Source organism: Moschus berezovskii, chromosome 7 (assembly GCF_049115385.1).
Source record: "Moschus berezovskii isolate FMDL1 chromosome 7, NW_MosBer_1.0, whole genome shotgun sequence".
Lineage (NCBI taxonomy): Eukaryota > Metazoa > Chordata > Mammalia > Artiodactyla > Moschidae > Moschus > Moschus berezovskii.
In genome coordinates, this window is record NC_142466.1 from 78,761,348 (window position 1) to 78,776,969 (window position 15,622).

Genomic DNA, 15,622 nt, shown 5'->3' on the forward strand with positions numbered 1-15,622 from the left:
CATGACCACGGGAAAAACCATAGCCTTGACTAGATGGACCTTTGTTAGCAAAGTAATGTCTCTGCTTTTTAATATGCTATCTGGGGGCTTTCAAATGTTTGGGTTGGACAAAAATTTTGTTTAGGTGTTTTCATTACATCTTGTGGAAAATCCGGAGTGAGCTTATTGGCCAGCCCACTACAATGATGGATAAACATAGAATAGATATTCCATTTCCAAAACTGAGAAATAGGAGGAAAAGGGGATCATGGGTCCTGAAAACTAGCAGAGCAAATTCCATTAGATTTTAAGGCTTAAGCCTATCCCTCTTTGGGTCAATGCTCTGTCTTCTGGGCCCCTTGATGGCAGCCCTGGTTTTTGTCCTGCTTCCCCTCTCCTGGGAAACAACACCACTCCATGGAGCTGATGATATGGCTCTACCTTTTGGAACTTAGAAGGCCTCCTAGGTCTTTAGCCTCAGAATTCTAATGTCAATGCAGATCCACTGGCCTCTGAATTTCCCTTAAGGTCATTCTTCCCTTTTCTAGAAAAATATTACCCATTCACAGCCAGAGAGCTCTATTTTTCCTGTTTGCTGCCTATAGAATCCCAGAAATGTGACAGCCTTCCTTTATTTCAACTCATCTCAATCTTCTTCAGTCCAAGCTACAAGTCTTTGTGCTGAGTGTTTCTAGTTCATTGAATCACAAGTCACATGCCATCTCTTTAGCAAATGGTTGTCCAGTTACCCCACTGGAGTTGTCTCCAGAATCTTTTTCTTAATTTTGTGCAGTATGAATTGGCTGACAGTTTCCATATCATCACATTCTGATTAAAAATTCTTTCTTTGGGAACCTACTGTATAGCACAGGGAACTCTGCTCAGTGTTATGTGGCAGCCTGGATGGGAGGGGTTTGGAAGGAGAATGAATACATGCATAAGTATGATTGAGGGCTGAGTACCTTCTCTGCTTACCTGAAAGTGTCACAACATTGTTAATTGGCTGTACCCTAATACAAAATAAAAAGTTAAAAAAATTCCTTCTTTGGTTTACTATTATTTCCTTTTGAAGTTCACCACTTACAAGTTCTACTTGCAGACCAACAGAAAACAGTTCACACAAATTCTCTGTCTTTATGATAAAGGTGACTTTTTCTCATTACCAATAATATAGTCCTCATTTCTGTCTGAGATGTCCCCAGAAGCCTATTTAACATTCATATTTCTACAATGGTCTCTTCAAGGTAACCTAGACTTTTCTATCAAACTCCTCAAACTCTTCTAACTCTTCTAGTGTGTGTGTGCTCAGTCACTTAAGACATGTCCAACTCTTTGAAACACTATGGATGGTAACCCACCGGGCTCTTCTGTTCATGGGATTCTCCAGGCAGGGATGCTGGAGTGGGTTGCCATGCCCTCCTCCAGGGGATCTTCCTGACCCAAAGATCAAATCTGAGTCTCTTATGTCTTCTTAATCTTTATCACTAGCACCACCAGTGAAGCCCCCTTCTAGCCTCTACCCATGACCAGATTCCAAAGTCATTTTCACATTTTAAAGTATTTGTTACAGCAGCACTCCACTTGCTGTTACTGTCTTCTGTATTGGCTATAACAAAGTACTACACACAGGGTGGATTAAACAATAGACATTTATCTCATACTTTTGGGGGTTGGAAGTCCAAAATCAAAATGTCAGTAATCTCAATTCTTTCTGAGACCTGTTCACCCTATCCTTCTAGCTCCCAAATTTTAATTATTCCAGCATCAACTCTCAGTTTAAAATCTCATTATCTAAATTTCTTAAATCAGTTATGGCTGAAATTTGGGGTATGATTCATAGTCCATGCTGTGGTAACTTCAGGCTTTTTTTGGTGTGTAGATGGCATCTTTCTACATCTTCACTTTATCTTCTGTTTATCTGTGTCTGTCCCAGGGTCCAAATTTCCCCTTTCTAAGAGGACACCCTTAATATTGGTTTACACCAGAATGACCTTATTTTATCTTGACTACCTCTGTAAAGACCCCATTTTCAAACAAGAGCACTTTCTATAGAACTATGGGTTAAAACTTCAAGATATCTTTATTGGTGGACAAAATTCAACCTGTAAAATTATTTATATTATTTGCCTTCTTCCTGAATAACTTATTTTTAATATTTCTTGAGGATCTTATCTATTTGTAATGAATTACCTCCTTTTTTGTTTGTCTGAAAATCTTTATTTTTGCTTTACTCTTGAAGAATAATAATTCTAGGTGATTGTTTTTTTACTTCAACACACAACATTTTTTTTTTCAACACACACAACACTCCATTCTTTTCTTACTTGCATGGTTTGTGAGAAGAAGTGTGCTATATACTCTTATCCTACCTCTCAGCTGTCTTTGATATTCTGCAGTTTTAATATGTTAACCTAGGTACGGTTTTGTTTTATTGGTATTTAACTTATTTGGTGATTGAGAGTCTTGAATCTATGTCTGTTATTAATTTTGAATAGTTCAGAACCATTATAAATTTGTATAGTTCTCACTTTCTATTCTCATTTTATTCTCCTGCTGATATTCTAATTACACTAATATAACAACTTTTTTTTTTTTTTTGCTAGGTAAAACCTCTCATTTTATCTTACATATATGCATACACACGTACACATGCACAAATATGTTCTGATTATAAAAATAACACACAAGACTGTACAACATTTGAGAAAATCCTCCCCAATTCTACTTCCCAGCTATCTAATGTTAGTTTTTCGCTAAATATTCCTCTAGATTGTTTTCTATAGAACTACATGTTTATTTTAAGAGCATTGCTTATACAAAGATAATTTAAAGAAATTCAAGCCAAGATACACAGATTGGATATTAATACTTCTACCCTGATTAGAAAAAGGAAATTATGTGAGAGGATATATATAAATATCTCAAAAGAATTTGTTTGAATAATTCATTAACTTTTTTTTTTCCAATTTTATTTATTTATTTTTTTTCAAGTTGCACAGACTAAATTTCTTTAAACAAACTTACTTATACTCCAGAGTCCTTTAAAAACTTAATAGCATTTATACATTGAAGGTATTTGATTTTCTTGTAACTAGCACTTCAAATGCAACAAGCATTTGAAGCAACAAGCATTTGACCCAACAAGTAAAACTTTCTACAGTTCATAACTTTTATAAATAAAATAAATTAAATGTACAGTGAATAAGTTCTCTGAAATATTTCAATATTTCTGCAGGTTTAGTAACATCGTAAAATACATTTCAACTAAAGTTCACAAATCTAAAAACCTGTTAGGCATTTTTAGGCGTTTTAAGTTGGAAATGAAGACCAATGTTACATCGTAATATGCCAATTACAAATAGTACTTCAAATAGCAAATACTACAGTTTGCCCCAAACTTTAAAAACTATTCATGAACTCAACACTGAACTATTGATGGCTATGAGAATTGTTTCCTAGCCTTTTTGAAAATTTCAACCCATTTACGTTTAAGGTAGTTATTGATAAGTACGATCCCGTAGCCATTTTCTTTATTGCTTTGGGTTCAAGTTTATACACTCTTTCTGTGTATCCTGTCTATAGAAGATCCTTTAGCATTTGTTGGAGAGCTGGTTTGGTGATGCTGAATTCCCTCAGCTTTTGCTTGTCTGTAAAGCCTTTGATTTCTCCTTCATATTTGAATGAGATCCTTGCTGGGTATAGTAATCTGGGCTGTAGGGTATTTTCTTTCATCACTTTAAGTATGTCTTGCCACTCCCTTCTGGCCTGAAGAGTTTCTGTTGAAAGATCAGCTGTTATCCTTATGGGAATCCCCTTATGTGTTATTTGCTGCTTTTCCCTTGCTGCTTTTAATATTTGTTCTTTGTGTTTGATCTTTGTTAATTTGATTAATATGTGTCTTGGAGTATTTCGCCTTGGGTTTATCCTGTTGGGGACTCTCTGGGTTTCTTGGACTTGGGTGATTATTTCTTTCCCCATTTTAGGGAAGTTTTCAACTATTATCTCCTCAAGTATTCTCTCATGGTCTTTCTTTTTGTCTTCTTCTTCTGGGACTCCTATGATTCGAATGTTGGAGCGTTTAACATTGTCCCAGAGGTCTCTAATATTGTCCTCATTTCTTTTAAATCGTTTTTCTTTTTTCCTCTCTGTTTCATTTATTTCTACAATTCTATCTTCTAGTTCGCTTATCCTGTCTTCTGCCTCTGTTATTCTACTGTTGGTTCCCTCCAGAGTGTTTCTGATCTCATCTATTGCATTATTCACTGTATATTGACTCTTTTTTATTTCTTCTAAGTCCTTATTAAATCTTTCTTCCATCTTCTCAATCCTTTTCTCCAGGTTATTTATCTGTAACTCCATTTTGCTTTCAAGATTTTGAATCATTTTCACCATCAAAATTTGAAATTCTTTATCAGGTAAATTCCCTATATCTTCTTCTTTTGTTTGTGTTGGTGGGCAATTATCTTGTTCCTTTACTTGCTGGGTATTTCTCTGCCTCTTCATCTTGCTTATATTGCTTTGCTTGGGGTGGCCTTTCCCTCTTCTTGCAGTTTGTGGAGTTCTCTTTATTATGTAGTTTCTTCGCTGTGTGTGGGGTTGGATGGGTGACTTGTCCGGGTTCCCTGGTTAGGGAAGCATGTGTCCGTGTTCTGGTGGGTGGAGCTGGATTTCTTCTCTCTCCTTTAGAAGACAATGGGCTGCTTTTCTGGGAGCCTGATGTCCTCTGCCAGTATTCAGAAGTTGTTTTGTGGACTTTACTCCGCGTTCAAATGTTCTTTTGATGAATTTGTGGGGGAGAAAGTGGTCTCGCCGTCTTATCCCTCCGCCATCTTGTTCCTTCCTCCCCAGAACACTGGATTCTTATATTCCACTTGGTCGTGGAGTATCTCTTCCCAGCTGCTCCAGCAAGGCGCAGCCGCTGTACCTTACCTTGGACGAGGGGTATCTCCTCAAGACCGCCCCTCCTGCTTTGAATGTGGATCAGCTCCTCTCGGCCCTCCAGTGCCCAAGCAGCCACCGCCTCCTGGACGTGGTACAGCTCCTCTCGGCCACTGCCCTAACCCTGGGCGCGGGGTAGCTCATCTCAGCCACGATTCTGCACGTGGTCGGTTGCGCCCCGGAGCCCGGCGTCTCCCGCGTCTGCGCCCAATATAACAACTTTTGATTAATTTAACATTTATTGAACACCAGTATGTAATAAATGGCTTCCCAGGTGGCTCAGTGGCAAAAATCCACCTGCCAGTGCAGGAAATAGACTCAGGTTCGATCCCTAGGTGGGAAAGAGCCCCTGGAGAAAGGCAAGGCAATCCACTCCAGTATCCTTGCCTGGAGAATCCCATGGACAGAGGAACCTGATGGGCTAGAGTCCATGGAATTGCAAACAGTTGGACACAACTGAAGTGACTTAGCACAGCACAGCACATGTACTAAATACTATCTTTAGACCTATAAGTATACCTTTTCACAGAAAAGACAAAATATAGTAGTTGAATTTTAAACTGTATAAATATATGGTCAGGGCATTTCTAAATAATTTCACCTTTAATCAGAAGTTACATATAGTTTAAAACTTTAGGTATAATTTAGTTTTAAGTTATTGAGATGTAGTTTATATAACTTGCAGTTTGTCACGTAAAGTATAAATTTCAATGGCTTTTGTTATAGTCACAGAGTAATGCGTCTATCTGAGCTACAGTCAGCTCCCGGAATTATTTTTGCTGACTATATAGAGCTTCTCCATCTTTGGCCACAAAGAATATAATCAATCTGGTTTCGGTGTTGGCCATCTGGTGATGTCCAAGTGTAGAGTCTTCTTTTGTGTTGTTGGAAGAGGGTGTTTGCTATGACCAGTGTGCCCTCTCAGCAAAACTCTATTAGCCTTTGCCCTGCTTCATTCTGTACACCAAGGCCAAATTTGCCTGTTACTCCAGGTGTTTCTTGACTTCCTACTTTTGCATTCCAGTCCCCTATAACGAAAAGGACATCTTTTGGGGGTGTTAATTCTAAAAGGTCTTGTAGGTCATCATAGAACTGTTCAACTTCAGCATTACTAGTCAGAACATAGACTTGGGACCATGATATGAATGGTTTGCCTTGGAAACAAACAGAGATCATTCTGTTGTTCTTGATATTGCATCCAAGTACTGCATTTCAGACTCTTTTGTTGACTATGATGGCTATTCCATTTCTTCTAAGGGATTCTTGCCCACAGTAGTAGATAGAGTGGTCATATGAGTTAAATTAACCCATTCCAGTCAATTTTAGTTTGCTGATTCCTAAAATGTCGATGTTCACTCTTGTAGCAAAATGGCTATCTGAGGAGGCCTTACAAAGAGCTGTAAATAGAAGAGAAGCAAAAAGCAGAGGAGAAAAGGAAAGATATACCCATTTGAATGCAGAGTTCCAAAGAAGAGCAAAGAGAGATAAGAAAGTCTTTCTCATTGATCAGTGCAAAGAAATAGAGGAAAACATTAGAATGGGAAAGACTAGAGACCTCTTCATGAAAATTAGAGACATCAAGGGAACATTTCATGCAAAGATGGGCTCAATAAAGGACATAAATGGTATAGACCTAACAGAAGCAGAAGATATTTAGAAGAGGTGGCAAGAATACACAGAAGAACTGTACAAAAAAGATCTTCACAACCCAGGTAATCACGATGGTGTGATCACTCACCTAAAGCCAGACATCCTGGAATGTGAAGTCAAGTGGGCCTTAAGAAGCATCACTACAAACAAAGCTAGTGGATGTGATGGAATTTCAAATCCTAAAAGATGATGCTGTGAAAGTGCTGCACTCAATGTACCAGCAAATTTGGAAAACTCAGCAGTGGTCACAGGACTGCGAAAGGTCAGTTTTCATTCCAATCTCAAAAAAAGGCAATGCCAAAAAATGCTCAAACTACCGCACAATTGCACTCATCTCATACTCTAGTAAAGTAATGCTCAAAATTCTCCAAGCCAGATTTCAGCAATACGTGAACCGTGAACTTCCAGATATTCAAGCTGGTTTTAGAAAAGGCAGAGGAACCAGAGGTCAAATTGCCAACATCTGCTGGATCATCAAAAACGTAAAAGAGTTCCAGAAAAATATCTATTTCTGCTTTATAGACTATGCCAAAGCCTTTGACTGTGTGGATCACAACAAACTGGAAAATTCTGAAAGAGATGGGAATACCAGACCACATGACCTGCCTCCTGAGAAACCTGTATGCAGGTCAGGAAGCAACAGTTAGAACTGGACATGGAACAACAGACTGGTTCCAGATAGGAAAAGGAGTACATCAAGGCTGTAAATTGTCACCCTACTTATTTAACTTATATGCAGAGTACATCATAAGAAACCCTGGGCTGGATGAAACACCAGCTAAAATCAAGATTTCCAGGAGAAATATCAATAACCTCAGATATGCAGATGACACCACCCTTTTGGCAGAAAGTGAAGAAGAACTAAAAAGCCTCTTGATGAAAGTGAAAGATGAGAGTGAAAAAGTTGGCTTAAAGCTCAACATTCAGAAAACTAAAATCATGGCATCTGGTCCCATCACTTCATGGCAAATAGATGGGGAAACAGTGGAAACAGTGGCTGACTTTATTTTTCTGGGCTCCAAAATCACTATAGATGGTAATTGCAGTCATGAAATTAAAAGACGCTTACTCCTTGGAAGGAAAGCTATGACCAACCTAGACAACATATTAAAAAGCAGAGACATTACTTTGCCAACAAAGGTCTGTCTAGTCAAGGCTATGGTTTTTCCAGGAGTCATGTATGAATGTGAGTGTTAGACTATAAAGAAAGCTGAGCATCAAAGAATTGATGCTCTTGAACTGTGGTGTTGGAGAAGACTCTTGAGAGTCCCTTGGACTACAAGGAGATCCAACCAGTCCATCCTAAATGAGATCAGTCCTGAGTGTTTATTGGAACGACTGATGTTGAAGCCGAAACTCCAATACATTGGCCACCTGTTGCAAAGAACTGACTCATTTGAAAAGACCTGATGCTGGGAAAGATTGAAGGCGGGACAAGAATGAAACAACAGAGGATGAAATGGATGGCATCACCAACTCAATGGACATGAGTTTGGGTAAACTCTGGGAGTTGGTGATGGACAGGGAGGCCTGGCGTGCTGCAGTCCATGGGGTTGCAAATAGCTGAACACGACTGAGTGACTGAACTGAACTGAACTGAATGCATCTATCATCACAGCTTTAGAATATTATCAGCTTTTATCATTGCTCTCAAATTAAATCCCATGTGCTTTAAAGATCACACTTCAAACCTTCCACCCTACCCTCCAGGGGTAGACAACTAATAATCTGATTTCTGTATATATTATATATATACAATATGTATATATATATCTCCATACATATATTGTGTATATTTACCTATTCTTGACATTTCATATAAATTGAATCATGATATGTGATCCTTTGTGACTTTTTCACTTAGCATGATGTTTTCAAAGTTTATCAATGTTTTAGCAAGTAATGATACTTCATTTATTTTTGTTGTTGAATAATATTCCATTGTATAGATATCCCATATTTAATTTGCTCATTCAGTTGATAGACATTCTATCATTTCTACTATTTAGCTAATATGAATAATGCTTCTATTATCATTTAAGCCCAAGTTTTTATATGGTTATGTTTTCACGTATCTTTCAGTTTATGTCATCTCTTCCACATATATAACTGAGAGTAGAATTACTGAGTCATATGGTAACTCTATTTTTACCTTTTTGGGAATTTCCAGACTGTTTTCCAAAGCAGGTGGATCATATTGTATTCACATCAGCAGTGAAGGCTTCAATTTTTTCATATTCTCATTCATATTGTTATTATGTGTCTCTTTCATTATAGTCATCTTAGTGGATATGAAGTATTATCTAGTTTGTTGTGCAATTCCATATTTAGTGATGGTGAAGATCTTTTCACGTGGCTTTTGTCCCTTTGTTAAAAAAAACTCTTCAGATCCTTTGACTATCTTGGGTTATCTATTGGGTTATTTGTTGTTTTATCATTGAGCTGTAAACTTTTAAAAAGTATTTTATATTTCATGAGAGCAGCTGAGCTGGGAGACAGAGCACAGCTGCCATTTGTCAGAGTAGTCATTTAAAGCCACAAGGCAAAAATTAAAGAGTTAAACATATAATCTTTTACTGAAACGGTATAAACAAGAGGCTAAAATCAGAGAAAGTACTGACTCCTCTATTCCATTCTTCCCCATGGAACAAGGAACCAGTTGAGAGTTGTGTGGATCATCCTGGACATAGTGGTTGTCCCACTGTTGAGGAAGTTTCCAGCAAAAGGCTGGCAGTTTTACAGACCTTGGGTTTGGGAGGAGAGGAGTAAAGGCAAGGAGTGTGAAAGTGCTGGGTAAAGAGTTGAAGAAGGTACAGCATCTTAGAGTTGTTCCCTTACTAAAGGAGATTTTAGCAGAGGGCTCTACATAGATCTGCCCAAATTTAGGAATGGGGCTAGGAATACAAATATGCAAATAGTATGCTCTTAACCAGCCAGAGTACACATCCTTTCAGAAACTGTAATGCACAGCTATGCACCAAGTCCCATGTGAGGAGGGCAGATTTCCCACATGAGTTCTGCCTGGTAAAGCCTTTGTATTAACAACTGCCTCTGCTCAGATATGAAAAATCACACATAGATTTTTTTTACTTCGTTGTTTAAATATTTTCTTCTTTATACTATAGCTTCAATTTAAATTTATTTTTTAATTTTTTTATTTTTAATTGGAGGATAATTGTTTTAAAATATTGTGTTGGTTTCTGCCATACAGCAACATGAATCATTCAAAGTATACATATATTCTCCCCTCCTTGAATTTCTTTCCCACTCTGCCCCATCTCACTCCTGTAGGTCACCACACAGCTGAGCTCCCTGTACTATACAGAAGCTTCCTACTAGCTATATATTTTACACATGATAGTGAATACATGTCAATGCTAGAGACTAGAACACATAAATTTTTAATCAAGTTGAACTCATTAGATACAAGTCCTAGTACTAGATAGTAGTATAAGTCTACTAATTACAGTATGTTTGGGGAAATTTTCTCCTCTTACCTACATTGTCTTTTCACCTTCTTGTTGGTTTGGGGAGTTTTAATTGATCTGTCTTTAAACTCACTGTTTTTCTTAGCCATGTTCAATCTACTGATGAGCCCATCAAAGGCATTCTGCATTTCTGTTGCAGTGTTTTTGATTTCTAGCATTTCCTCTTGATTCTTTCTTAGAGTTTCCATCACTCTGCTTACATGACTCATTTGTTTTCACATCCTGTCCACTTTTTCCATTAGTGCCCTTAGCAAATTAATCAGAGTTACTTTAAATTTCCAGTGTAATTCCAACTTCTCTGCCGTATCTGAGTTTAGTTCTGATACTTGCTTTGATCCTTCGACTGTCTTTTCTTTCCTTGTAGCCTGCCTTGTTATTTTTGTTGAAAGCCTGACATTACGTGTTGGTGAATAGAAAGTGAGCTAAATAGGCCTTTAGTGTGACATTTGTGTTAATCTAGGTAGGAGTGGGTTGCGTTTAATGTTTACTGTAGCTGTAGGCGCCAGTCCTCCATGAATTTAGTGTCCTTGTTTTTGTTTCCTCTATTGACTTTGTACTTTCCTAAATATTACTCCCCAAAGGAAGTCTGTGTCTTGCAAAACTAGCAGCTGCAATCCAATGTTATTATACTGGAGGCTTGGCGGTAGTGTGGGCCGGGAGAGAAGAACCATTTTGTAATCATATGATCAAATTGCCTTCTTTTAGTAGGTCTATGTCCCTGTTCTGTGACCTTCACAGTTTTTATTTTTTAGGAACCATTTCCAATTTTTATCCTTAGGATTACTGATCGAAATTGAAAAACTAGATTTACAGAGCCACAGATCAATAACAAAACATGAGGGAAATGAAACGTACCAGAGACATCTTGAAAAATTCCAAAGGAACACAAACTAGCTAAAAATCTACAGTTGAACCTTGGTCGCACAACAGGTTACATTTAATCTTACATTTTCTCATAAGATCTTTTTACCTCACAGTCTTTCTCTTTCCCAACTTTTCAAGATTTTCGTTACATTCAGGAAAATTTCCCCCTATTTTAACCTAGAGATTACCACCTTCTCAGATGAATGGCCAAGTGGAAGATTGTACTGTTTGCCTTCTCACACTGCATCCACTTGATGTAGATGATATATTTCTTTCTATACACCTGTGCTGCGTTGCCAATTCGCTAACCTATGTAGTATCCCTGTATCACCTGGACCTCATCGTCCTTATACATGAGCATGGAACAGACACTGTACTTCTCTAGCAGCTCCTTGGAGAGCCAGGCAGGCATGATCTACCATCACACAGGTAAGGGAGACATTAAAGTAGTGTTTGCTGCAGTCCTAGGTTACGAAGGGGTTGAATTTAATGATGGCTATCTACCTGGCACCAAGTGAGCTCAGAAGTATGAGCCTTCAATTGCTTCCAGGTAAAGAACCCACCTGCCAACGCAGGAGACATAAGAGACGCAGGTTTGATCCTTGGGTGGGAACATTCCCTGGAGGAGGAAATGGCACCCTACTTCAGGATTCTTGCCTGGGAAATCCCATGGACAGAACCTGGAGGGCTACAGTCTATGGGGTCGCAAAGAGTCGGACATGACTAAGTGTCTGGGTGTGTATGTCTTACATTTTCTTACCTCGTTCAGTGAATCATGAAAGCTCTAAGGTAACAAAGTGAGAGAAGGGCCCTTATCTCAGGTGTGACCAGACTCTGGTGAAGTTCTATTTTTCCCTGGAAAGTTGTCCATTATAGAAAAGGCTTTGGGCATATTTGACAATTGTTATTTTTCTCCTTTCCCTGTTGGAGCCAGAAGGGAAATCTTTCTCAAAATTTCACTCTGAGAACCTGGTGGGTTTCCTGGAGGTAAAGTCTAGGAAATTGTGAGGCCCCCATAAAACTCTGGCCACCAGGGGTTTCTCTCCCACAGGTTGGTCCAATTGAGTCTCCAGCAGTTTATCAAAATTACTGGTGAAGTGTTTCTACAAGTTTGTGATTCCAGTGGTTTCTGGTCTTCAGGTAAGTAGATGTTAGCTGTGATTCTTTGGAGTCCCCTATATCATGATTTGTACTCTTGCCTGGAAAATCCCATGGACAGAGGAGCCTGGTAGGCTGCAGTCCATGGGGTCGCGAAGAGTCGGACACGACTGAGTGACTTCACTTTCACTTTTCACTTTCATGCATTGGAGAAGGAAATGGCAATCCACTCTAGTGTTCTTGCCTGGAGAATCCCAGGGACGGGGGAGCCTGGTAGGCTGCCGTCTATGGGGTCGCACCGAGTCGGACACGACTGAAGCAACTTAGCAGCAGCAGCAGCAGCATATCATGATTTTGGGGTGGCAGTTTTCCCAACAACCTTAGTTCTCTAGTAGGTCTAAGAAGAGTTGTTATTTTTTCCTTGATTTTAGTTGGCTTAGGTTTTTCTGGTTATAAAGATGAAGGTGATGACTTCAAGCTCTTTATATGTCACTGATGCTGGAAGATAGATGTGAACTATTAGAATATTAACTCTTTTTTTTTTTTTTACCATGCCACAAGGTATGTGGAATCTTAGTTCCCAGACCAGGGATCAAACCTGTACCTCCTGCTTTTGAAGTGGAGAGTCTTAACCACTGGACTGCCAGGGAAGTCCCTAGAATACTAACTGTTTATTCTTTAATTTTAAGAATAGAGGCATCATCCTCTTTAAAAAAAAAATCCCTCTAAGTGCAAAATTTCTTTTTCTTTATGGTTGAAAATGACTGATTGTGATATTTCATGTCCCCACAGGCATGGGGAGACAATATAGATGATGCAGTTAAGAACCTGAATGTGAAGTCAATAGATCAAGAGTTTGAATTCTGACTCTACTTATTTTCTAAGTATGTCCCTTTGAGAAAATATTTCACCCTGTTTTTTCTTAGTTTTTTCATATGTAAAGTGAGGCCCATAATAGCAACTTTCTCTCAAAGGAAAGATTAATTGTGTTATTACATACAAACGTCTTAGAACAGTGCTTGGCACAAATGAAGTACTTAAAAATGATTGGCTGCTGATAAACTTCTTAGAAGTTTGTTTGTTCCTGTATTGGTGTGAAAGTATGAGTGTTTTTAAGTGTTTTTAAGACAGTGTTTTCACTGTCCTTGTTGAGTTGAGAAACCATGCTCACATTGGAATCATAACTGATAGAAATCAACAAGCAATGTCAAGCCATGAGGCTAGGCTATAGCAAAAAGTTTCTAATTAAGAGACACGCCTTTGATTCTGACAACACGGGCAAAAGTCCAGCAGCTTTGTTTTATTTTGTTGAAATCATTGTGTTTTTGAAGAGTTATCTTCATGGATAGTTTATGGATTCTGGAAAACTCCCTACAAAAACAAGACTGTTTGATCCACAAGTGTTTGTTTTTCATCTCAGAAAAAAAGCCAATAAACAAAAACCATCAACACCAAATAAACCCAATACAAAATTTTAAAATAAAAAATTTTGAGGAGATTTTGAAGGCCTGTCCTTCTCCCCAGAAGGCGTTTCTCTCTGTTTTGATATATACAATTGCAATGCCATGATTAGGAATATGACCCAGGCCCTTCAACAGAAATGGAGATGCTCACATAAAGGGGTAGGTCATATAGAAGTATGTTCTCTTCTGAGCTGATTGTTTGGTTCCATAGTGACTTTATTTTAATCCATGCCAAGACTGGCTATTGATAACATTTATTGTTGTTGTTCAGTAGCTAATCTGTGTCCAGCTCTTTGCGACTCAATGGACTGCAACACACCAGGCTTCCCTGTCCTTCACTATCTCCCATAGTTTGCTCAAATTCATGTCCATTAAGTTGGTGATGCTATCTAACCATCTCATCCTCTGCCACCCTCTTCTTTTGCCATCAGTGAGGTTAAAAAGTTTATCTTCAAGAATACCCAACGTTTATTTTCTCTCTTTGTGAGTTTCAGCCTGAGTTTCAGGGCTTCCGAAGTGGTGCAGGTGGTAAAGAACCCACCTACCAATACAGGAGACTCAAGAGATATGGGTTCGATCTCTGGGTCAGGAAGATCTTCTGGAGAAGGAAATGGCAACTCACTCCTGTATTCTTGGAGAATCTCATGGACAGAAGAGCCTGGTCAGCTACAGTCCATGGGATTGTAGTCGGACACAACTGAAGTGACTTAGTGTGCATTCATGCATGCAAGAGTTTCAGCCTATCTTTAAGTCAATGATGCTTCCAGTATCATCAACAGCAGATGTTAATATGCCCATAAGTTGCTTTAAAATGTATTGAAAATTATGAGAAATATCACACATACAGTTCTTACTCCCCAGGGTTTCACAGTTGAGTCTTTTATTCTGCCCTTTGCAACTTTGACTTAGTTCTGCCTTTCTTGAATCCTACTCTGTATTTTCTCTTTAATTTTTCCACTAAATGACAGACCCTTGAAGGGAAATGTTAAACTGATATAGCCCAGGTCATTTTACATTTTGTGGCAAAAATAATGCTCTCATACCTTGTGTCCAACATCGCAACTTGACTTACATCTAGAGAATTCTCTTTAGTTTGCTAATTGTCAGAATTAGTGTGGATTATTCACCCTGTGGATGTCATAGAGCTTTTGTCTATGGAATGCAGTTAAAAATGATATAAGTTGCTTTCAGGTCTGGCTCTGAAATCATCCCTTAAGGTTTTTCATGCTTTCTCTCTCCCCGTGGAGCCAAAACTGAAGGACTCCAAAATAACAGAGCCACAAAGGGAAGGGATTGGTCCCTAAATTACTTCTTGTCAGAGTGCTACCTCAAGGGCCATTTAAGAATCACCTGATATAGAAAATCTTCATCCAACTTAGAGATCAGAGACTATATTTTATTATGTATTAATAATTGTTGATTGTTATACACAATAAAAGATTTTTTGCCATTTGTTGCCATTCTCTTCTCTAGGGGATCTTCCTGACCCAGGAATCAAACCTGGATCTCCCACATTACAGGCAAATTCTTTACTGTCTGAGCCACAAGGGAAGCCCCATTTGTTATAGCAGTTATCATTCAATAATACCCAGATAGAGAACTGAAACTCAGTGAGTTGAAGCAGATTGTCCCAGATGGCATATGATTTTGTGCTGGGGCTGGAAATAAAAATTTCTGATCTTGAATTTGATTTCACTTTCTCTTTATTCCTTTCACTGTTCAATCTCAGTTAGTTTATAAAAAAGAAAATAAGTCAAAATATGAAAAATTATCATTGAACTCTTTAATGTGTAGAAATCCCACTTAATTACTACTTAAAAAACGCAGCTACTGAATTTTATGACACTCATTCTTTGGGTACTTGCCATTGCTTCTCCTAACATAATTTCTGAAATTGTGAATTTTAAGAAGTCTAGCTAAAAGTTGGGGGGATGTATATGGATATTAGACAATTATTCAAAATTTAATCACAAGAGTTACCACTAACTCTGCTTATGAAATAAGTCCATTATCTGTTCCCAGGGATCAAATTTCCCTTTGAATTGAACTGATAGTCACATGAGCTTGTTAATCTTTAATTCCAATTAATATTCCATCTATGCCAATGGGATGAGTTGGACAATGGATTTGACTAAAAGAAAT